This window comes from Pseudorca crassidens, chromosome 13 (assembly GCF_039906515.1).
Source record: "Pseudorca crassidens isolate mPseCra1 chromosome 13, mPseCra1.hap1, whole genome shotgun sequence".
NCBI classification, from domain to species: Eukaryota; Metazoa; Chordata; class Mammalia; order Artiodactyla; family Delphinidae; genus Pseudorca; species Pseudorca crassidens.
This window is the reverse complement of record NC_090308.1, coordinates 46,564,667-46,588,530: the sequence shown is the minus strand read 5'-3', so window position 1 is coordinate 46,588,530 and position 23,864 is coordinate 46,564,667. Positions and strand designations below refer to the sequence as shown.

General features: G+C 36.7%; 1 long non-coding RNA gene and 1 pseudogene across 1 annotated transcript in view; one reads left to right on the top strand and one right to left on the bottom strand.

Annotated features, from left to right (window-relative positions):
• Positions 1-23,864, top strand: part of LOC137204634 (uncharacterized) — a 269,332-nt gene that overhangs the window by 170,141 nt on the left and 75,327 nt on the right. The window contains exon 2 of the long non-coding RNA XR_010933762.1: positions 16,672-16,717. This is a non-coding gene — a long non-coding RNA (uncharacterized lncRNA). The remainder of the gene's footprint in view (positions 1-16,671; positions 16,718-23,864) is intronic.
• LOC137205090 (CWF19-like protein 1) lies at positions 3,743-16,627 on the bottom strand (annotated as a pseudogene).

Below are 23,864 nucleotides of genomic sequence, written 5' to 3'. Positions count from 1 at the left end.
TGTCGATGGCCACTTAGGTTGCTTCCATGTCCTGGCTATTGTAAATAGAGCTGCAATGAACATTATGGTACATGACTGTTTTTGAATTATGGTTTTTCTCTGGGTATATGCCCAGTAGTGGGATTGCTGGGTTGTATGGTATTTTTAGTTTTTAAGGAACCTCCATACTGTTCGCCATAGTGGCTCTATCAATTTATATTCCCACCGACAGTGCAAGAGGGTTCCCTTTTCTCTACACCCTCTCCAGCATTTATTGTTTGTAGATATTTTGATGATGGCCATTCTGACTGTAGTTTTGATTTGCAAAATGCCTGCTTTGTATTAGATTGAATTCTCACATATAGTTTAGCCTAACTCTGGACTCTCTGTTTTGTTCTAATTATGTCTGTCTACTTCTGCATTGGGATCATGTTACTACTAGTTAATTATTGAAACAATTTTAATACATTTATGTCTGCATGATCTTATTTTCTCATCCATAAAATTATGAAAATATCAGTACCTATCTCAGAGAGTTGCCTGAAATTTAATATATATATATATATATTTAAAATTTTATTTATTTTTGGCTGCACTGGGTCTTCATTGCTGCACGCAGGCTTTCTCTAGTTGCAGCGAGCAGGGGCTACTCTTCATTGCGGTGCACAGGCTTCTCATTGAGGTGGCTTCTCTTGTTGCAGAGCATGGGCTCTAGGCACACGGGCTTCAGTAGTTGTGGCTCACGGGCTTAGTTGCTCTGCGATGTGGGATTTTCCTGGACAAGGGATCGAACCCGTGTCCCCTGCATTGGCAGACAGATTCTTAACCACTGTGCCACCAGGGAAGTCCCTAATATATGTTAATTATTTAGAAAAGTTGCTTGACACATGTAAATTTTTCAGTACATATTAGAAGTTGTTATAATCATTACTGTGAAAAAGTAGTTTTATGTCTTGACTGATAGGTTGGGACAATAAGACCCTCCAGTGAATCATACTCCTGTGTCCATGTCCCTTTGCAATGTGAATTTCTTATTCTTCATCAAGAAATGGAATCTATTTTCCCACCTCTTGGATTGGAATGGGACTGTGTCTTGTTTTGACCAATAGAATAGTAGAAGGGACCTTGTATGGTTTGTATGCCTGAATCCTGAGAGGCCTTAAAATATCTGCTTTCACCCTATAAGAAAATTTGGATAGGATGATTGAGGTGCCTTGGGTGGCTGTCTTGGATAACCACTAGACACATGAGTGAAGGCATTTTGGACCATCCATTCCCAGAAAAGCTCTCAATCCCAGAAACTGCATGAGTGACCCCAGGTGAGATTAGCAGAAAGACTGTTCAATGGAGTGCAGCCCAAACTGCAGATTTGTGAGCCAATAAATGTTATTTTAAGCCTCAGTTTTATTCCTTTCAAATGCCACAGTAGGTAACTAGAGACTTTAATTTCCCATTTTAAAGTTAAACAATTACTTCCATCTCTCAACTGGAATTTCTCATTCTTCAAGAATATTTTACTTTCTTTTCTATAATTTCTGTTTGAATCTGTATTTCAGTCATCATTCTGGCAGCACAAATGTCTATGAAGATATAGAAAAAGACAAAAACTCAATAATACCTAAAATAAAAATTGACAAATTATTGGGTGATCTGTGAACATTTTTTATACTAATTAAATAGGGAACAGAGCTATATTTAGAACCATTAATGGTTCACCTGTGCTTCACCACAGATGTCCTGGTCATCTGAAACTGAAAGACGGCCAGCCCTATTGTCAGCCATTACACCCTCCCAGTCCCACTATCTAGAAACCTGGTATCAGTACCAAATAAATCATGTTATTCTGCCCAGAAGTTTGTCAGTTTTATTTGTAATATAAATTCAGGTTGATTCCAAAGACAAATGCAAACCTCTGCTGCTTTAGGAAATAAACCAGAATAAAATATAATAATCAGCACTTCCAAATCAGGAGCTATTATTTTCATGTGGCCAAATCTATTTAATTATGTTTCTCTATTATGTGTGAGAGATGTTCTGAAGTCTAAGAGTTTAAGCATTTTCACATACAGCTTTCCTTCTGCACTATGCCCCTTACTTGGTGTGTGACATATTTTATTTCAGAATTTAGGAAAAATAATAACTAAAAACTTTACGAAGTCAAGAAGAAAATTAAGACCAACACATAAATGAGTAGATTGGAATTTTCCATGAAGTAGTTCATGAAATAAAGACAATCAAAAAGACTGCTCTCTGGCATATCTAAAACAAACAAACAAAAACCTAGGAAATAATAAGCAAAGTTAATAATGATAAATTGTTTGGCAACAGCTACAGAAAAGATGGCCTAATAATTCAACCAGAGGACATGGCATTTTGAACTTTTGTGTTGGATAAAAAAAGAAAATAAATTGGCTGGAATTAAATCTCCCAAATTGAAAATTTCTCATTTCTCCAATTTTCAGTTAGTAGAATTATCTTGTATAGAGAAATATTATTTAAAATAATAGTGAATACAGTTCTGCTCTTTATGACAATCGATGTTTCTTATTATTTTTCTAGACGTCAATCATGAGAAAGTTCTTTTTGTAATTTATCTGAGAAAGTACCATCCCATATTCTTCTAAATGGAGATGAGATGGTAATGTGTTTTTTTCCAGTCTCACTAAGGAAAACCTTGAGGGGACCACAATATAATTAGAAATATTGATTTTCTGCCACAGATACCTTTCCCAGCAGTGAATGGCACACCATTCTCTCTATTTGTTTAACATAGTAAGAGAGATCAGCAGTAGGATAGAGGCCAGGGCAAGGTACGCTATCGTACCTCTTATGATCCATGCATCCTAACATATAAAAGTGTGCATCACATACTTGGCATGACACTTGGTTCTCAGGCCTCTAGGGGTGTGTGTGTGTGTGTGTGTGTGTGTGCGCGCGCGCACACACATGCTTGAAATCATTTATAATAGATGTGTCTGTATATCTAAACCAGCACATAAGAACTCAGAAGACTTTTTGTTGTAACTTAAAAATTTGTACAGCATTTTATAATTTGCAAAGTGCATTAACATCAACCATCTCGTTTTACATTTTCCTACCTCGAATGTATTTTGAGGAAGTAATTGCCTCACACTTTGGAGAAATGACTGTGAAGAAGAAAGGCTAAGTGAGATGTCCAAGGTTATAGGGAAAAGGAGGAGACGGGTGGGACACCTGAATTCCTTTACCCAATGCCATGCTGGCCCCAGAGATGGAAAATATATTTTTATGATACTCAATGGGTGAAACTGAAGAATGATACTCTTCTCTTTACTACTTTTTTTCGAAGTACATTTCTTTGAGAAACATGTCCAGTGTAACCTGGGTAGCATTATATACATATATATAAGGATTAAATTTCATTACTATATAGCATATATTCTATTATTCTGAATACTAATACCCATTAAAAATAAGGTTCTTAAATGCCATTGGCTTATCCAATTTTGAGAGAGTTCTGGTATAGTACACTGCACACTTTCCTTCTAAACACACACACATACCACACACACACACACACACACACACACACACACACACACACCACATACACCCTATATAGTGTATCAGAAGTTGATAAGTATTGATTAATCAAGCTCTTTAAGCTTAAATATCCAACCAAATACCTGTCTAATTTAGTGTAAAGTAAAAATATCAGAATTTGTGTTGCTCCTACCCATCACACATTTTTTTTTTCATGGAAAAGCATTTGGATTTTGATACTTTAAACGTTTTTGAAAATGTTGATAAATACAAGCTGCACTTGGAGCTGGGTGACAGACATGCTTTCAACATATTGGATTTTTATCCGAGAATGTGACTTTTTCCGAAAACCATTCAATCTCAGGCCTTTTGCTGCAGGTAGGTTCCATGGGAATGCACGAAAAAGAAGCAGGGCCACAGTCCCCATGGGAGACTGTAGTTTCTTTAAAAACAGGCTGCTGGTACTTCCTGTGAAGTTCATAAAGCCCCTCTCCCTTTGCTTAGTCATCCAGAATGAAGCCTGGTGAGTCAGGCTCTCTTCCTCTTCCTTGCAGCTCCGACACTGCCTTCAGTCAGACTTGTCAGGAATATTAAGGATGGCTTTACTGGCCATGACCTCTCTTCCAAACTGCAAAGGAAAATTCCTTTAATTCTGTGGAAAAGCTTCTCTCCCGAGTCAAATACAACATAAAAATATGCTGCTGCTCCTGGCTCTGCCATCTGCTTCACGGCAGAGTGCGGGGGTGTCCGAGAGCACTATCTGTCGTTCCTGTGCCCGGGGAATGAAGGCATTTCTAATGTCATCAGTGGTGTCCTGGCTGATGGCACAAGAACGACCTGGTGCTGGAGGTGATGTCTCTTATTATCTTGTTACCGAATTAAGGCATATGGACCCTGCTTAGGCCCAAGCCTGCCCGAGGCTCTCTGCCTTGGAAGGGGAAGGTTCTTTTTCTGTTCAGGTTAAAGTAGGTGAATAACAAAACCGAAGGTGAGATGGACACAGCACAAGCTTTATTCAGTGGCCAAAGAATGGAGAAGCAGTTCACAGATCAACTTCTCACCCACCTGGCGAGAGGGATTTAATTTTAGAGTAAAGACAAAGGGAGGAGAAGTGAGGCTAATGGTGGGGAGGCGTATGCATTAGTCTGCCGGGGAAGGGACAGGGCTATTTTGAGGGAGTGGGATACCATCCCATTTTTATCCTTTTTTGGTCCTTAATGTCTGGTCATGGCTACTGGTAGGCGTGTCATTTAATATGCTGATATAGTAAAATCAATGTATAATGAGATTCAGGGTCTGTTGGAGGTCAGATTCATTGCCATCTTGGTCCCAGCTGGTTCCTTCTGTTTTTTTTTTTTGTGTGTGTGTAGCTTCTTTTCTTATCTCTGGACCCTTTAACTTAAAGATTTATGTTCACTCCTGCTAAAGGTGGGGAGTTGGCAGGTTTTGAGCAAGGACACTCCTGCTAAAGATGGGGGTTGATGGGTTTTGAGTAGCTTTGGCAACGATCTCTCTCAAATAGAACACACCGTTTCCCTCGACTCTTAACAAACTGCCCCAGTGTAGCATTGTACTTCACCTCTGCCACCACCTCTGCCAAAGCTCTTCCACTGAATGGTAGTGTCCAATGGGCAGAATGAGGACACAGTCATCAGATAAGCCTCCTTTGGCCAGGGAAAGGTAGCAATGCGTGCCAGTGTTGACCACCAGATGCTTTCTACTTCAGGGCTGGCAAGGCAAAACCAGCAAGGGCCTGGAGTCCGGGGAGGTCTGCAAGGCTGCTTTGGGTGAGGAGAAGGCTTGTTATCACTGCCAGTAGATGGGTGCTTCCTTCCTGCATCTGTGCAGAGATGATAGAAAATGTACATACAGCTTTTAAACAAATCATTGGTCATATAAGTAAGAATGATTTCATCTTCTGTGTGTGGGTTGGATATAAAACACCTGTTTAATTTTAACCATCATTATTGTGAGCCAGCCTTGTGGAAGTGGGAGAGAGCCATCTGCTCCAGAAAGGTGATTATGAGTAACATAATGAAGCTTCATTTGGCCAGCACTGATTGGGGCAGAATTGCATGGTGATCATGACAGCTTGGAGATTGGGAAAATTGGGTTTGAATAGGAACGCTCCCACTTACTACCATTGTAAACTCAGACAATTGTTTAACCTCTTTTAGTCTTTGTCCCTTTATCTACAAAGTGAAGATAGATGATCATATCTACTTCATAGAGTTCTTGTGAGGATTAAATAAGAAAATGCATGTATAGCGCCATGCCTGGCACATAATAAGCATTCAACAAATGGCTGCTATTACAAGAAATTTGGCAACAATTTCATAAGCAGGATTTATTACTTATTCAAGAGCTCATAGATATTTTTAAAACATTTTTTGAAACCTTTGTCCTTTGCTATAAAGCTTAATATAAACACTAATAATGTGAATATTCCTGTCTGTTACAATGTCACTCTTAGAGTTATTATGGGAATTTCCAATCCTACATTTCTTCCTTCTTTCCTAGTCCAATTGATTTTCCACACCCCCTTTACCATTTGTTTTCTGAAAAGATATGGCTAATGGGAGACAAAAACGGGAAATTGGAGGACTAAGGGAGAGAAGCTAGGTTACTTCTTTGCCATCTCCCTTGGCTTTGGGCTGCATTTCTAGCATAATCTGAGTCTCCATTATTTCATCTCTTTCTGGCAGACCTCTCTGTGGTCACAGTTCCCACTGGGCAGGTCTCTGAGTGACTGCTCCTCTGTGGGTTCAGCTTCTGTCTGGATGCTCTGTATTCAGGCCTTTGGTAGCATCACCTCCTTTATCTCTTCAGCTCTAGAAGAACTTTCGGCTGATAGTAATCTCTGTGTGCTGACACCGAACTCTGAGTATCCTCACCATTCCCTCAGTGTCTTTAGCTCCTATTCCTTTGTAACTAGTGGTCTCTATTAATAACCTCTATTGGACTACTTGGTCTGGGTTCTTCTGCTGATTAGACCTGACTGATTCAATCACGGTGATTCCACAGCTGTTTTCTAAGCAACTGACCTAGTGTAGAAATTTGATTTTTAGTGAGTTTCGCCTTTGAGAGGACATTTACAAAAATAAGTATTGAAATATGATTCATTTCTTTATTCAAGAAAGCTAAAAATTCCTGCTCTAGACTTTGATCACTGATTTTTTTTTTTTTTTTTTTTTGCGGTACGCGGGCCTCTCACTGTTGTGGCCTCTCCCATTGCGGAGCACAGGCTCCGGACGCGCAGGCTCAGCGGCCATGGCTCACGGGTCCAGCCGCTCCGCGGCATGTGGGATCTTCCCGGACCGGGGCACGAACCCGTGTCCCTTGCATCGGCAGGCGGACTCTCAACCACTGTGCCACCAGGGAAGCCCACTAACTGATTTTGTTAGCAAATAGCTATATAGTAGAAATTCTGTGCCTGAGACTTACAGGTAAGAAAATACAATGAAGTCCAACACATAACCGCATGCCCAGAGGACGGAAAAAAGACTCTTTATTTTCTTCATTCTTACTGTTAGTATCATAGTTCCTGATATTTAGGAGTTTGAAGTAGAAATAGTTCAATTAGTTTCAAGTTTATCTGAAATAAAAGAGCTTGGAATTATAAACTAAATCTCAAACTTTATGTATTACGATAGTTTATTTTTCCTCTGTCCTTCATTCATATAGTTCCTCCAAATCAAATAAACAAAAGAAAGAATAAACAAAAGAATGTTCGTTCTAATCAAATATTTTAAAAAAGATAACTAATAGTAGCAAATAAATTTTCTGCTTAGTTGTAGGGAATCTCATAAAATAATCCTGATATTTCAAACTTGCTGCTTAAGTCAATGCAGAAGAATCAAACTTACGACCTCCTTCAACTTTGTAGAACGTCTGTAATTTGAGGGAAAAATAGCTGCCAAAGGAAAAAAGTGGATTAAATTCTGAAGTTTAGGAAAATCATATTAACTAAACATCTCAAATAAAACATAACCAGATTCTCTCAGGCAATTAGAGGGCCACATGCATAACTTTCATCTTTGTGCAGATGGTCTGCATTCAATAGGAAAGAGAGCATCGGACATTCAATGTGTCCTGAGCCATATGTCTTTGTTTAATTGCTTGAATTGGTTCTTTCTGTTTCCCGTGCTCATTGGAAAAATATCATCAATCCATCAGAGTTATGGAACTTATCTAAAGTTGTGGAATATCTGCTCTGAAGGATTTATGTGACCGCTATGTTAATATAAATAAATAAATTTATTAAATTGACCATTTCAGGCAAATGTGCACTAAGGTAAGCTAAGAATTATCTTAGTTGGTGTAGCTGGTGCTTAACAAATGTTATTGACCTTAAAAAATGTCACAGTTTGCCAACAATAATGAAACTTTAATTTTTTAAAAAAATGTTATTCAGGAAGGAAACCTACAGTTTTGAGAACATTTCTCAAAACTGTCTATCAAAGTAACATATTCATAAAAATGAGTCAATTAGGGAAAAAATGTGGTGTTTTAATTACACAGAAAGAGTTTGTAAAAGAGGAAACTGGATCCAGGACTTAGCTTTGGATTCCATCCTTATAAAAATGTAATATAGTAATGGAAACATATGTTCAAAGATTAATGCAACTAGGAAACTAGGAAACTAGGAAACATCATATGGGAAAAAGTAAATGAATGTAACGCTTATTTATTAACTTATTTAATGGACTATTTTTAAATTCAGTTTTAGATTTATAGAAGATTGAGCAGAACATACAGAGAATTCCCAGATACTCCTTCCTCCCTGAACATAGTTTCCCTTATTATTAACATTTTGCATTGGTGTGGAACATTTGTTGTCACTGATGAGCCTTTATTCACTCATTATTAACAACCAGAGTTTATAGTTTACATCAGGGTTCACGCCTTGTGTTGTATTGATATATTCTATGGGTTTTGGCAAATGTATAATGACACTATTCACTGTCATAGTATATTTCAGAATAGTTTCACTGCCCTGAAAAACCCTCTGCGCTCCACTTAGTCATCCCATCTTCCCTTCTCCAAACCCCTGGCAACCACTGCTCTTTATGCTGTCTCCATAGTTTCACCTTTTCCAGAATGTCACAGAGGTGGAATCATACAGTATGTAGACTTTTCAAATTGAATTCTTTCACTTAACAATATGCATTTAAGGTTCCTCCACATCTTCTCATGGCTTGATAGCTCATTTACTTTTATTGCTAAATAATATCCCATCATACAGATGTGCCATGATTTACTTATCCATTCATCTATTGAAGGACATTTGGTTGCTTCTAAGTCTCGGCAATTATGAACAAAGCTGCTGTAAACATTCATGTGCAGATTTTTTGTCTGGACATGAGTTTATAACTTATTTGGATATTTCCAGGAATTTTAACATTTATGACAGTTTTATGAAAACTTTATGCTTTAACCTTATGCTTTAATTGACTTAAAATATTAACTAAATTGACAACTTTCTATAAAATGTATATATATATGTATTAGCAAATTTACCTAAAAAACAGTTGGAAGATCTGGATTGTGCTATAATTACTAAAAAATTGCATCAGTAGCCAAAGATATTCCCTCTAAGAAAATTCCAAGCACACATTCTCTCTATCGATATGTTCAAACTAGTGTTCATGGAACAAATCATTTCAAGCTTAATCATACTCTTCCAGGGCACTAAAAATTTATTTATGAAGCTAGTGTAATTTCAATACCAAAATGCAACAAAGATAGTAAGGTAACAAAGACATGAGCAAATTTTATTTATGAGGCAAGGATGCAAAAATCATAAATAATATACTTACAAAAAGAATTTAGAACATTTATAAGGCATAATGGTATAATCCACCATGACAAAGTTGAGTTTATTTCAGGAAGATAAGTTTGTATTAATATTAAAAAGTATATTGATATAATTTGCCATAATACAAGATTAAAGGAGACCATAAAATTACCTCAAGAGTTGCAGAAAAAGCACTCAATAAAGTATAATATTCATTGATGTTGATGTTCTTGGCAACTTAGAAACAGAAGGCAACTTTCTTAATCTGACTTAAAATCAACAGTTAACTTTATATACAGTGAGAACAAACTGAAGCCTTGATCTCTGAGTTTGGGAAAAGACCAAGATTCTAAGGACTACCTTTTTTGTTCAATATTTTACCAGTGTTTCTAGACAGTGTGGTATGACAAGAAAAAGAAATGTGTTTAAGGATAGAAAAGAACAAAAATGTGAAAACTTATTTGCAAATCATATAATTGTACAAGGAATAACCCAAAGTGCCTACAAATAAATTACTCGAATTAATAAAAGAGGAAGGCAAAGTTGCTAAATGAAAGTCTGTATAGTAAAATAATTACATCCCTATAGAAGAGTAATAAATAGTAAGAATACAGACAAAAAAGTTAAAGATACCATTTATAATAGCACCAAGCATACAAATTATATAAAAACATATCTAACAGAACATGTTCAAGAACTCTATGAGGAGATTTAAAAAATAATTGAAAGATATTAAACAATACCTAAATAAATGAAAAGATAAATTATATTAATTTATTTTATCTCCAAATGATTTATAGATTTAGTGCAATCCTAGTCAAAATCATAACATGTTTTTTCCATAACAATTGACAAGTTGATAAAAAATGCATATGTAAATTCAAGAGACTGCATATAAATACAGTCTTGCAAAGAATTGCTCTACTGTATATTAAGACTTATTGCCTAGATACACATGTATAGAAATATGGAAACACTGTGTTATGCACCAGGACCTAACTTAGTGTTGTAGGTCGATTACACTTCAGCAAACAAACAAACAAGCAAACAAACTCATAGAAAAAGAAATAAGATTCGTAATTACCAGAGTTGTGGGGGGTAGGAAGAGGGGAAATTAGATTAAAAAAAAGACATTATAAAGCTATATTAATTAAGATAATGTGGCATGGATATAGATATAGACCGGCTAATGAAATAAAATGGAGAGCCCAAGAGCAGATGCACACACATATAGACATATGTATGACAGGGATGACATGGAAGGTTAGTGGAGGATGGACAATCTTTTTCATAAATTCTATTCAGGACACCTGTATTCATATGAACAACAAATAAAAATCCTACTTTATATCATACATAAAATGAACCCTGGGTTGATTAAAGACCTGAAATTGAAAGGCAAAATTATCAACACAGGAAAATATCTTCATGATATCAGGGTAGGGTATAATCTATATCTATTGACTTCATGTTGGTGTATAAAAAAAGGAAATAAAATAATAGTAGACAACCAACAATATTTATTGAATTGAATAGGCCATTCTTTTATGTTTTAAGATGTAGCCACTATGTTGTATACGTTAGCCTTCTTTCCTTAATAAAATACAAAACACTTCAAATGTGAAACAGTATAGCAGTGATATTTTTGTAGCATGGTGCCATGAGAAATACAAAATTTGCAAAAATGTCTCTTTATATGCATTGTGGTAAACTTATAGTATTCAAATACCTAATAGACTTTTCTTTTTTTTAATTGAGGTACAGTTGATTTACAATATTATATAAATTTCAGGTGTAAAACATAGTGATTCACAATTTTTAAAGGTTATATTCCAATTATAGTTATTATAAAATATTGGCTATATTCCCTGTGCTGTACAATGCATCCTTGTAGCTTATTTATTTTATACATAGTAGTTTGTACCTCTTAATCCCCTACACCTATTTTGCCCCTCCCCACTTCCCTCTCCCCACTGGTAACCACAAGTTTATTCTCTATATCTGTGAGTCTGCTTCTTTTTTGTTATATTCACTAGTTTGTTGTATGTTTTAGATTCCATGTATAAGTGATATACATTATTTGTCTTTCTCTGTCTACCTTATTGCACTAAGCATAAACAAATATCTAACAGGCTTTAAACATTCTTTGCCATTTACTTAATATAACTGTTTCTATTTTGTTATTCAAATAATATCACAAGTTGATATTGCCTTATTGCACTAAGCATAAACAAATATCTAATAGGCTTTAAACATTCTTTGCCATTTACTTAATATAACTTTCTATTTTGTTATTAAAATAATATCACAAGTTGACATTTTATTTCTAAAATGTAAAAATAAAAATATATGAGAAGAAAGGGAAATAATAAAAATGCCAAATGAGATGAGTTTGTGGACCTTGGAGGATTGTTTTTCTAAGGAGTAAAACATCAAATATGACTTACTTGTTTTATTTTTATTATTTTTAAAATAAATGTATTTATTTATTTATTAATTTGGCTACGTTGGGTCTTCATTGCTGTGCACAGGCTTTCTCTAGTTGCGGTGAGTGGGGGCTACTCTTCGTTGTGATGCGCAGGCTTCTCACTGCAGTGGCTTCTCTTGTTGTGGAGCACGGGTTCTAGGCATGCAGGATTCAGTAGTTGTGGCACTGGCTTGGTAGTTGTGGTGCACAGGCTTAGTTGCTCCACAGCATGTGGGATCCTCCCAGACGAGGACTCAAACCAGTATCCCTTGCATTGGCAGACACATTCTTAACTACTGCGCCACCAGGGAAGTCCCTGATTTACTTGTTTTAAAGACTACCTTCACTTCTAAAAAGCTACTAAAGCTCAAGTTATTTCTTCAAGTATAATGCTTTTTCTACATAAAATATTGGGTTCTATAGCAAAAATTTTAGAGAGAATTAGTTTTATATGTTCAGCTTAATATTGCAAAAGTTGCATTCCTAAGAAATTTTGTTATTAAAAGTAATTGTTTAACAGGGAAAAAGGAGTTAAGGACTAGAAAGTTTCAATCTTGCAATAACAAAGTGAATTTTTCTATAGGAATTTCAACAATAATAGTGCTTTTTGAGCTGTTATGGACTGAACATTTATGTTTCCCCCAAATTCATATGTTGAAGCCCGAACCCCCAATGTAACTGTATTTGGAGATAAGACCTGTGAGGAGGTGATAAAGAATAAATGAAGTCATATGGGTGGGCCTGTAACCCAGTAGGGCTAGTGTCCTTACAAAGAAGAGTAAGAGACACTAGAGTTCATTCCGCCATGTGAGGACACAATGAAGAGATAACCCTCTGCAAGCCAGGAAGAGAGCTCTCACCAGAAACTGAATCAGCTGCCACCTTGATCTTGGACTTTCCAGACTCCAGAACTGTGAGAAAATTAATTTCTGTTGTTTAAGCCACCCTGTCTATGGTATTTTGTTATGACAGCCTGAGCTGAAAGAGCTAAAAATGCATTGCTGTAAAACCTAAACATCTCTGGTTAAATGTGCCATTTGTGATGCCCTGTATTTGCTCCATAGTAGTGGCCATTTCTATCACCATCAGCAATATAATTAGCGTAGTTTCTTATGAACAATATTTATTTCATCCTCATTTTATCATTATTTTATCAAATTTTGCCATTTAACTAACCACCCCAAAACTTAGTGAGTTAAAAATATATACATTTATTTAGCTCATAATCTTCTAGTTCTGGTTTTAGCTGGGATCCTTATGAGTTGGCAGTCACCTGAATGTCAGCTAGGCATATCTGTCTCTGGAGGTGAGTCTGTAGCTAACACTAGCCTATAAGTTTCTCATATTGCTTTGCATTCTTTTATCCCTAACATTAAACACAGTGTTGGGCAAATTGTGGGAACTTAATAAATACTTGTTGGACAGATGGTACTGAGACAGTGACACTGGACTAGGAATTGACAAGAAAGGTAGAGGTCCTTCAGAGAGCTGACCAGAGTCACTCTTAAGAGAAGGTGTTGGGACCTCTGGGGAGCAAATGGGAATTACATAGGTCTTTGCTAGGAGTTAATCCTTTAAGAACAACCACCCTGGAGCTGCTGGCACCCAGAGCTGCCCTGATGGAAGATTCTGTTGGCAAGAATTGCCTTAATAAAGGCAGGAACTTATTGTTGAAAATCTCCAGTTCATCCCTTGTTGTAGAACATTTACGTACCTCCTCACTAAGGAGACAGTCACAGTTTGATCCTTATAGCAACATACATGAATTTCTCACACAATCTAGTCTTTGTTCTTAATAGAGTTATCCTGTAGCTAGGAAAAATAAAGAAAAAAAAAACCACTATGAGTGAAAATTGTTATGAAACACTATCAGGACAGTATTTGGGTGATATGTGAAATATCCACAAGGATCATAACCAAAGTTTGCAAATTATTATATATTATTATAGTGGGTGCTTTAAACATCCTTTGTGAGGTGGGTGGGCCAGTGTTATTGTATTATGATTTCACAGGTATGTAAACAGGCTCAGAGGCTCACAGGACCTGCTCTAGCTTAAGACCAATAATTAGTGAAACCAAGATTCAAATAAAATAGGATTCCAATCCGAATTATTGGGTTAGCCAAAAAGTTTGTTTCGGTTTTTCCGTAACATCTTATGGAAAAACCTGACTGAACATTTTGGCCAACCCAATACTTTCCTCAAGGCAATGTTGCATCTCCAAAAGCAAAACTACAGTTTGAAAAATAAAGGATGTTTTTCGAAGTTTTGTTCCAAAGTCTGAGACGCACGGTTGTGGCCAGTGGGGAGGAACTATTTGTGTGAAGATACTTGTGAAACTCAATAGCCTATTTGCTAGTTTTCTTTTGAAAGAGAGCTTTGAGGGCAGATACTTGAGACATGCTTGTAGAAAAATCCTTCAGAATTTCTCTTTTACATTCAGCTTAACACCTACTTACAACAGGGTTTATGCTGAACTTATGTTAGTAATATGATGAAATTTTATTTTTATTTTATTTTATTTATTTATTTTTGGCTGCTTTTGGGTCTTCGTTGTTGCACGTGGACTTTCTCCAGTTGCGGCGAGTGAGGGCTACTCTTCGTTGCAGTGCGCGAGCTTCTCATTATTACGGTGGCTTCTCTTGTTGCGGAGCACGGGCTCTATGCGCGCGGGCTTCAGCAGCTGTGGCTCGCGGGCTCTAGAGCGCAGGCTCAGAAGTTTTGGCGCACAGGCTTAGCTGCTCCGTGGCATGTGGGATCTTCCCCTACCAGGGCTTGAACCCCTGTCCCCTGCATTGGCAAGTGGATTCTTAACCACTGCACCACCAGGGAAGCCCCTGGCCTGTATTTTTTATACCTAGAACATTAGGTTTAAACTAAATTAAGGAGAGTCCTCGGTCTTTGGAGAGACACTTTATAACAGGGATTTATAACATAATCATCCATGTAAATTATACATTTAAAATCTATTCTTAGGACTTGGAATTTCACTAGCTTTTCCAGTAGTTTACAGTTACTGTACCTTCACTTTAAAGACATTGCTGGTCATGATTCATTTGAAGTCTGACTCCGATTAGGAATGAAAACCCCAAACAGTGTATTTATTGTTCTATAGAAAAATGCCATCTGCTTAGAGTGATTCCCTGTAAGATGTGGATTCAGAACTCCTTTTTTTTGGAACAACCCGCTTTAGCTCTGGATTGGCTGTGGTCTGTCCGGTGGCCTGCGGACAGGACGAATTTTCAGGTTGCTCGTCCGCTAAACTTGCACAGACCTTCTGTCGCCGCTGCCAACCGCACGTGCGCTGCTGGTTCAGGGCTGTTCCGGTGTGGCGCTGTCCGGCCTGGGGGAAAGGATGATAAAGAAGAGTAGATGCCTGAGGACTTGGCTCTGCTTGTAAAAACCTGAACCACAGAGGAGCCAATGAATGGCAGCATCCTTAAGTGGGGCGTGAGGGATGTGGCTGAAGAAAACTGCACCACGCTGCCCCTGATACGTTGGTACGCATTTAGAGATCCACTCCGAAACCTGGGGGCTTCTGAAGGTTTTCTCTATGAAGCATCTGTAAATACAGTCTCAACGTTTTTTTAAAAAACTGCATTGTGGTGAGAATCTGGCAATATATTCATCCGCTTGCATCTCGACATACTGAGGTTCACCCACAAATTGACTCCCATGAAAAATCCCGTGGGAAAGAAGAGAGGAAACACCCTTAAAGCAGTAGCCTCCAATGTTGAGAGGAAAACAGAAAAAAAGAGAAAAAAGTAGTAGAGAAAGACAAAAAGTCATCTGAAAGCAAAGGAGAACAGAGAGAGAAAGATTGCAAAGAAATGGGGACATGTGAGGGGTAAAAGAAGGAAAATACTTTGAGGGAAACAACTTATATATCATCGGAAAGTCAGTTTACCCTTTTTGAAAACTACCTACCCAAGAACTTTTCTATTTTTGAAATCACCTCTATTTATTCTTCACAGTCACTTCTTCTTACTCATGCCTTGTTTGATGGTACCACATACACACCAGTTTAGGCAGATACCATAGAAAAAAAGAAAGATATGAGGAAAAGGGGAAGGGAACAAATACTGTGTGTTGGACACTGTGCAGAATGTCATAACTATAAATGTATTAGATGTGTTTACATATGAGGAAGAAGAAATTTAAACAAAAGATTGAAAAGATTCTAACTAGTTAGATTGATAAGGAATGAATCATACAGCTCATGGAAATTTATAGGACCTTACTGTTCTTTTATTTTTGCTGTAATCCCAACACTTTATTGGCATCTTTGAGAAGAATGGCATGTACTTAGAACCAATTTGATTTATATGTGGAGGGTTACTACTAATATGTACACAATTTGCATTTTAATAGAAAGTCTGTCAATAGTAAAATACCCTAATAAAATAGTCTCTCTCAAATACGCCAAGGTAGATTGAGCACCATACATTGTCCTATGTTTTGCCTAATCTGTTTTACCTGCTCCACTAGGGGACCATCCTATTTCCATTTCCTTCCTTTCTTCCTTCCCTCCCACCTCCCTCTTTCCTCCCCTTCTTCCTTTCTCCTCCTTTCCCTCTGTCTCTTTTTCTTTTGGGATAATCCTAGTCATCTCTCTTTTTGGTTGACTCATATTTTTTTTCTTTATACCATCACTGAAATGCTGTAGAAGGAGAGTGTCATGAAAAGATTAGCACACGAAATACAATCCCCTGACTTACTGTATTCACACAATGCCTGTTTTGAGGAATTGTACAGAAGGTTTGGTCAATGTCCCAATGCTCAGAATGTTCCTATTTTCAGATAATAAATGTTATCTCCAAGGGTGTGATTTAGACGTCTAACCTGTGAGAGCAGGTTCCTCATTACCTCTTGATCTCTGTGGTTACACTGTGCTGTTTTATTTCCAGATCCGGGCATCTTTCCTCAGGCCACCACAGAACATGGAAATTGCAGGTAATATACACACAGCTCTTCCATTGTTTCTAGCAAGCAGTTTGGCCTAGAATGGGAATTTAAAATCACAGATAACGCCACAGCTTTACAAACCCAGTTGTTAAATCTTCCTCTCTAAGACTGTTATATGCTGAGGCTTATAGAGGAGATACTGATTGGCTTCAATGTGGGCTCGGTTTAGATGTGGAGGTAGTTTGTGTTTAACATTCTTCTGGGAAAAGTCCCACTCACCCATGGGAAAGGAAATCACAAGTTTGGAAGGTCAGCCACCTCTTGACCAGGGGAAGGAGGGAAGGTGGGCTGGGGGGTGGCTGAGGCCAAAGGAAGAGGATAACAGTGAGCTAAGTTTCTCTTTCCCTTTCCCAACCCTGGGCTCTTCACAGAAAAGTTACCTTCATACTGTGATGCACAGGGTTTAAAAATTCTGCGACTCACTTTAAAATTCCCCAAAGAATGGTAAGCAATATATTTCTAGTGCCTTTAAGCTTACTATATATGTTTTCATATATATTATTTTATTTGATCCTCATGAGACCTTTATGAATTATCTCCTATCCCCATTTTTGGGAGAGGAACAAAGACTATGAGAAACTGTGTTGCTCTCAAGTCCACACAGTAAGTCAACAAATTTTCATTGGCACCTACCGTGTGTCAGGCATGATGCTAAGTCAGTACGAGTAGAGCCAGGGTGGAGAAAAACGTTTTAGAATTCCCAGTCTCCAATCCTGTCCTGTTCCATGGTGCCTTGCTTCCTGATGAGTATAGTTGGCAAAACTCTTCCTGGGCTTCCAGTCACATTTCTTTCTTAATGGGTAAAATTTTCCCTTCTTCCCTATTAAAATATATTAATAGTCAATGCTACTTATTTCTGATTGTGTCATTCCACTTATTAGAATGTAAACTCCCTGAGGAAAAGGATCATTTTTGTATTTGTTGTTGTTTTTATTTTATTTTATAGCATCCATAGCACAGTGTTGCTCACATTAATTGTACAATACAGAATCACTGTATATATAAAGTTCCATAAATGTAATCAGTAGCCTGTGGATAGTTATAAAGTAAAATATGATATTTTTGAGGGGAGGAGATGAAAATTAGCTTGAGCTGCTCTTTTCTGAGGCATTTAATTATTTTAATCGATTGACATTCAGTTCTGAAACATAAAGGAGGTGGAAGTAAGATTTGTCACAATATGTGGGACAAATATAATCTTACTCATAAAAATATAGTTAAATTATTTTGAATATTCAGGTTTATAGTTTGACCTTGGAGATACGTGTGTGTGTGTGTGTGTGTGTGTGTAGGAAAAGAATGTAATACTAATTAAATCCAGAATTGGAAGAAATGGGACCTGGGGACAGGGAGGCTGCAGCATTCTTTCATCCAAAGCAATCCCAAGAGCAAACCTTTATGAGAGAGTTTAGTTTTCTGAGTGAGCTGATGAGCTCACCCTTCCTTTTCACTTTCCTTTCCAAATTACAAAGCTGAAAAGCATTGTCAATGGAAGCACCCTGTTAAGTCAGTGATCTATAACACCCTATCCTACCCTAGTTTTTGTTCCTTAAGTGCCACTTAACCATTTGGGAAAATTAACGTGACATTCCAAACATAGTCACTAAATTTTCACATGTTCACACTCAGTTGCAAACAGGTTCTGAGCGATATATAATTACTGTACCCAAGGGGGTCCAGACAAAAGTTCAGGTATTTCCTGTCCACACTCTACATCTCAGCCTTTTGTACACTTAGAGCCAGGGAACCTGATACGAGAACATTCTCCAACAGAATCTGGGGCTTAAGAGCCCTAAAATAAAAATTCTGAGTGTGTGTGTGTGTGTGTGTGTGTGTGTGTGTGTGTGTGTTGGGTCAGAAAGGCCAGAAAGGGAGGGAAACAGGGAAGCAGAAGAAAAAGCCATTATATGAAAACTCTATTAAAGTAGTGAAATTCTTTAATATGTACATCAAAAATAAAATTTGAATATTCTGCTGCAATTGAAATGGATAAACTAGGTCTATGTACCAATATGGATAGGTTAGATGAAAAATAATATTTAATAAAAATCCAACTTGCACAAAAATATTTAGCAATGCACTAAGTAAAAAACCCCCAAAATTACATTTAGATGTATATATGTGTAGCATGATTATTTTTTTAAATGCCTTGAGTTATACATATATAAATATATGTAAATATATTTATAAATATATATATGTATAATGAATTCTGGGTAATGGTTTTCTGGGGACAGGAAGGGTAGGGAACAAAACTGGGGAAAGGTGAATTGAGTTTTAATATTTTATTTCCTTTAGTGAAGAAAAAAGATTAGTGTCAAATGTGGCAGACAAATAATATTTTTAAATTATGAGTGGTGGTTCCATGGGCATGGTTGTTCTATATATATATATATATATAAATTAACAATAAAAAGTGTACTTTTTTAATATCGTTCATATGTTGAGAAAATTGATGGGTAATAAAACTTTGGAGGTTTATGATGTACATTGCAAAAAGGAAAAATCAATCTCATTTTTAAGTGTTCTGCTAAGACTTGTAATTAAAGGAGTGATAACTGTTTTTGATTGAAGTTTAGTTGATTTACAGTGTTGTGTGAGTTTCTGCTGTACAGCACAGTGATCCAGTTATACATATGCATACATTCTTTTTAATATTTTTTCCATTATGGTTTATTACAAGATATTTAATATAGTTCCCTGTGCTGTACAGTAGGTCTTTGTTGTTTATTCTGTATATAATAGTTTGCATCTGCTAATCCCAAACTCCTAGTCCTTCCCTCCCCCACCCCCACTACCCCTTGGCAACCACAAGTCTGTTCTCTATGTCTGTGAGACTGTTTTTGTTTCATAGATAAGTTCATTTTATAATATTTTAGATTCCACATATAAGTGATATCATATGGTATTGTCTTTCTCTTTCTGACTTACTTCACTTAGTATGATAATCTCTAGGTCCCTCCATGTTGCTGCGAATGGCATTATTTCATTCTTTTTTATGGCTGAGTAATATTCCATTGTGTATATGTACCACATCCTCTTTAGCCATTCATCTGTTGATGGACATTTGGGTTGTTTCCATGTCTTGGCTATTGTGAATAGTGCTGCTATGAACATCGGGATGCATGAATCTTTTTGAATTATAGTTTTGGCAGTGATGATATTTTGTTTAAAACTGTTTGCCACATTACTTACTACTTGAGTCCCACTGATTATACTAATACTTTACTATTGCATTAGGAAAGATTTTTTGGTATTCACTTCAGTGTTCAATGCTGATGCATTAACTTAGGTGTTTTGTTTGAGTTTTCCATTCCTGAGAAGAAGTGATAATGCACTTTCATTTTTATATTTTCTTTCATTCATTATCTGTGCAGTTGTGGAATTTGCAATAAATTTGGGAAGAAAAATAAACCCTCCTTCAAATCTTTGTTGTAGGAAGAGTGAGGTTGGGTCTAATCCTGCCTCCACTGGTCACGTCCTGCTTTTGGAATTAGCCTGACATCTGACCTCTGGATGGGCTGCATGAGATGGGAGGCTTCATGGTATTCTTTCTCCTTTACTTTGTGTTTCCTTGCTTGAGATTTTAATCCCTCAAACTTAAAAATTTAAAAAAAAATGTTTTATTTAAAAATACTTTCCTTGTTAAAAAATGAAAAATAATGGTACCCATAGTAAAAAATGGGACTCTTTCCCTTGCTTCCCACTGTTTGCCCCTCTAGTGTCTTTTATTCTTTTGAATTTTATGTATTTTTTTATACAGCAAGTTCTTATTAGTCATCGATTTTATACACATCAGTGCATACATGTCAATCCCAGTTGCCCAATTCAGCACACCACCATCCCCACCGCCCTGCGGCTTTCCCTCCTTGGTGTCCATACGTTTGTTCTCTATATCTGTGTCTCAGCTTCTGCCCTGCAAACCGGTTCATCTGTACCATTTTTCTAGGTTCCACATACTTGCGTTAATATATGCTATTTGTTTTTCTCTTTCTGACTTACTTCACTATGTATGACAGTCTCTAAATCCATCCATGTCTCAACAAATGACTCAGTTTCGTTCCTTTTTATGGCTGAGTAATATTCCATTGTATATATGTACCACAACTTCTTTATCCATTCGTCTACCGATGGGCATTTAGGTTGCTTCCATGACCTGGCTATTGTAAATAGTGCTGCAATGAACATTGGGGTGCATGTGTCTTTTTGAATTATGGTTTTCTCTGGGTATATGCCCAGTAGTGGGATTGCTGGATCATATGGTAATTCTATTCTTAGTTTTTTAAGGAACCTCCATACTGAACTCCATAGTGCCTAGATCAATTTACTCCCACCAACAGTGAAAGAGGGTTCCCTTTTCTCCACACCCTCTCCAGCATTTGTTGTTTGTAGATTTTCTGATGATGCCCATTCTGACTGGTGTGAGGTGATACCTCATTGCAGTTTTGATTTGCATTTCTCTAATAATTAGTGATGTTGAGCAGCTTTTCATGTGCTTCTTGGCCATCTGTATGTCTTCTTTGGAGAAATGTCTATTTAGCTCTTCTGCACATTTTTGGATTTGGTTGTTTGTTTCTTTAATATCGAGCTGCATGACTCTTTATATATTTTGGAGATTAATCCTTCATCCATTGATTCGTTAGCAAATATTTTCTCCCATTCTGAGGGTTGTCTTTTCATCTTGTTTATGGTTTCCTTTGCTGTGCAAAAGCTTTTAAGTTTCATTAGGTCCCATTTGTTTATTTTTGTTTTTATTTCCATTACTCTAGCAAGTGGATCAAAAAAGATCTTGCTGTGATTTATGTCAAAGAGTGTTCTTCCTATGTTTTCCTCTAAGAGTTTTATAGTGTCTGTTCTTACATTTAGGTCTTAAATCCATTTTGAGTTTATTTTTGTGCATGGTGTTAGGGAGTGTTCTAATTTCATTCTTTTACATGTAGTTGTCCAGTTTTCCCAGCACCACTTATTGAAGAGACTGTCTTTTCTCCATTTTATATCCTTGCCTCCTTTGTCATAGATTAGTTGACCATAGGTGCATGGGTTTATCTCTGGGCTTTCTATCTTGTTCTATTGATCTATGTTTCTGTTTTTGTGCCATTACCATATTGTCTTGATTACTGTAGCTTTGTAGTATAGTCTGAAGTCAGGGAGTCTGATTCCTCCAGCTCCGTTTTTTTCCCTCAAGACTGCTTTGGCTATTCGGGGTCTTTTGTGTCTCCATACAAATTTTAAGATTTTTTGTTCTAGTTCCATAAAAAATGCCATTGGTAATTTGATAGGGATTCCATTGAATCTGTAGATTGCTTTGGGTAGTGTAGTCATTTTCACAATATTGATTCTTCCAATCCAGGAACATGGTATATCTCTCCATCTGTTGCTATCATCTTTAATTTCTTTCATCAGTGTCCTATAGTTTTCTGCATACAGGTCTTTTGTCTCCCTAGGTAGGTTTATTCCTAGGTATCTTATTCGTTTTGTTGCAGTGGTAAATGGGAGTGTGTCCTTAATTTCTCTTTCAGATTTTTCATCATTAGTATACAAGAATGCAAGAGATTTCTGTGCATTAATTTTCTATCCTGCAACTTTACCAAATTCATTGATTAGCTCTAGTAGTTTTTTGGTGGCATCCTTAGGATACTCTATGTATAGTATCATGTCATCTGCAAACAGTGACAGTTTTATTTCTTCTTTTCCAATTTGTATTCCTTTTATTTCTTTTTCTTCTGTGATTGCCGTGGCTAGGACTTCCAAAACTATGTTGAATAATAGTGGTGAGAGTGGACATCCTTGTCTTGTTCCTGATTTTAGAGGAAATGCTTTCAGTTTTTCACCATTGAGAATGATGTTTGCTGTGGGTTTGTTGTATATGGTCTTTATTATGTTGAGGTAGGTTCCCTCTATGCCCACTTTCTGGAGAGGTTTTATCATAAATAGGTGTTGAAATTTGTTAAAAGCTTTTCTTGCATCTATTGAGATTATCATATGTTTTTTATTCTTCAATTTGTTAATATGGTGTATCACATTGATTGATTTGCGTATATGAAGAATCCTCGCATCCCTGGGATAAATCCCACTTGATCATGGTGTATGATCCTTTTAATATGTTGTTGGATTTTGTTTACTCGTATTTTATTGAGGATTTTTGCATCTATATTCATCAGTGATATTGGCCTGTAATTTTCTTTTTTTGTAGTATCTTTGTCTGGTTTTGGTATCAGGGTGATGGTGGTCTCATAGAATGAGTTTGGGAGTGTTCCTTTCTCTGCAATTTTTGGAAGAGTTTGAGAAGGATGGGTGTTAGCTGTTCTCTAAATGTTTGATAGAATTCCCCTGTGAAGCCATCTGGTCCTGGACTTTTGTTTGTTGGAAGATTTTTAATCACAGTTTCAATTTCATTACTTGTGATTGGTCTGTTCATATTTTCTATTTCTTCCCGGTTCAGTCTTGGAAGGTTATACCTTTCTAAGAATTTGTCCATTTCTTCCATGTTGTCCATTTTATTGGCATAGAGTTGCTTGCAGTAGTCTCTTAGGATGCTTTGTATTTCTCCATTGTCTGTTGTAACTGCTCCTTTTTCATTTCTAATTTTATTGATTTGAGTCCTCTCCCTCTTCTTCTTGATGAATCTGGCTAATGGTTTATCAATTTTATCTTCTCTAAAGAGAAGCTTTTAGATTTATTGATCTTTGCTATTGTTTTCTTTGTTTCTATTTCATTTATTTCTGCTCTGATCTTTATGATTTCTTTCCTTCTGCTAACTTTGGGTTTTGTTTTTTCTTCTTTCTCTAGTTTCTTTAGGTGTAAGGTTAGATTGTTTATTTGAGATGTTTCTTGTTTCTTGAGGTGGGCTTGTATAGCTATAAACTTCCCTCTTAGAACTGCTTTTGCTGCATCACATAGGTTTTGGATCATCGTGTTTTCATTGTCATTTGTCTCTAGGTATTTTTTAATTTCCTCTTTGATTTCTTAGGTGATCTCTTGGTTATTTAGTACTGTATTGTTTAGCCTCCATGTGTTTGTGGTTTTTACGTTTTTTTCCCTGTAATTCATTTCTAATCTCATAGCATTGTGGTCAGAAAAGATGCCTGATATGATTTCAATTTTCTTAAATTTACTGAGGCTTGATCTGTGACCC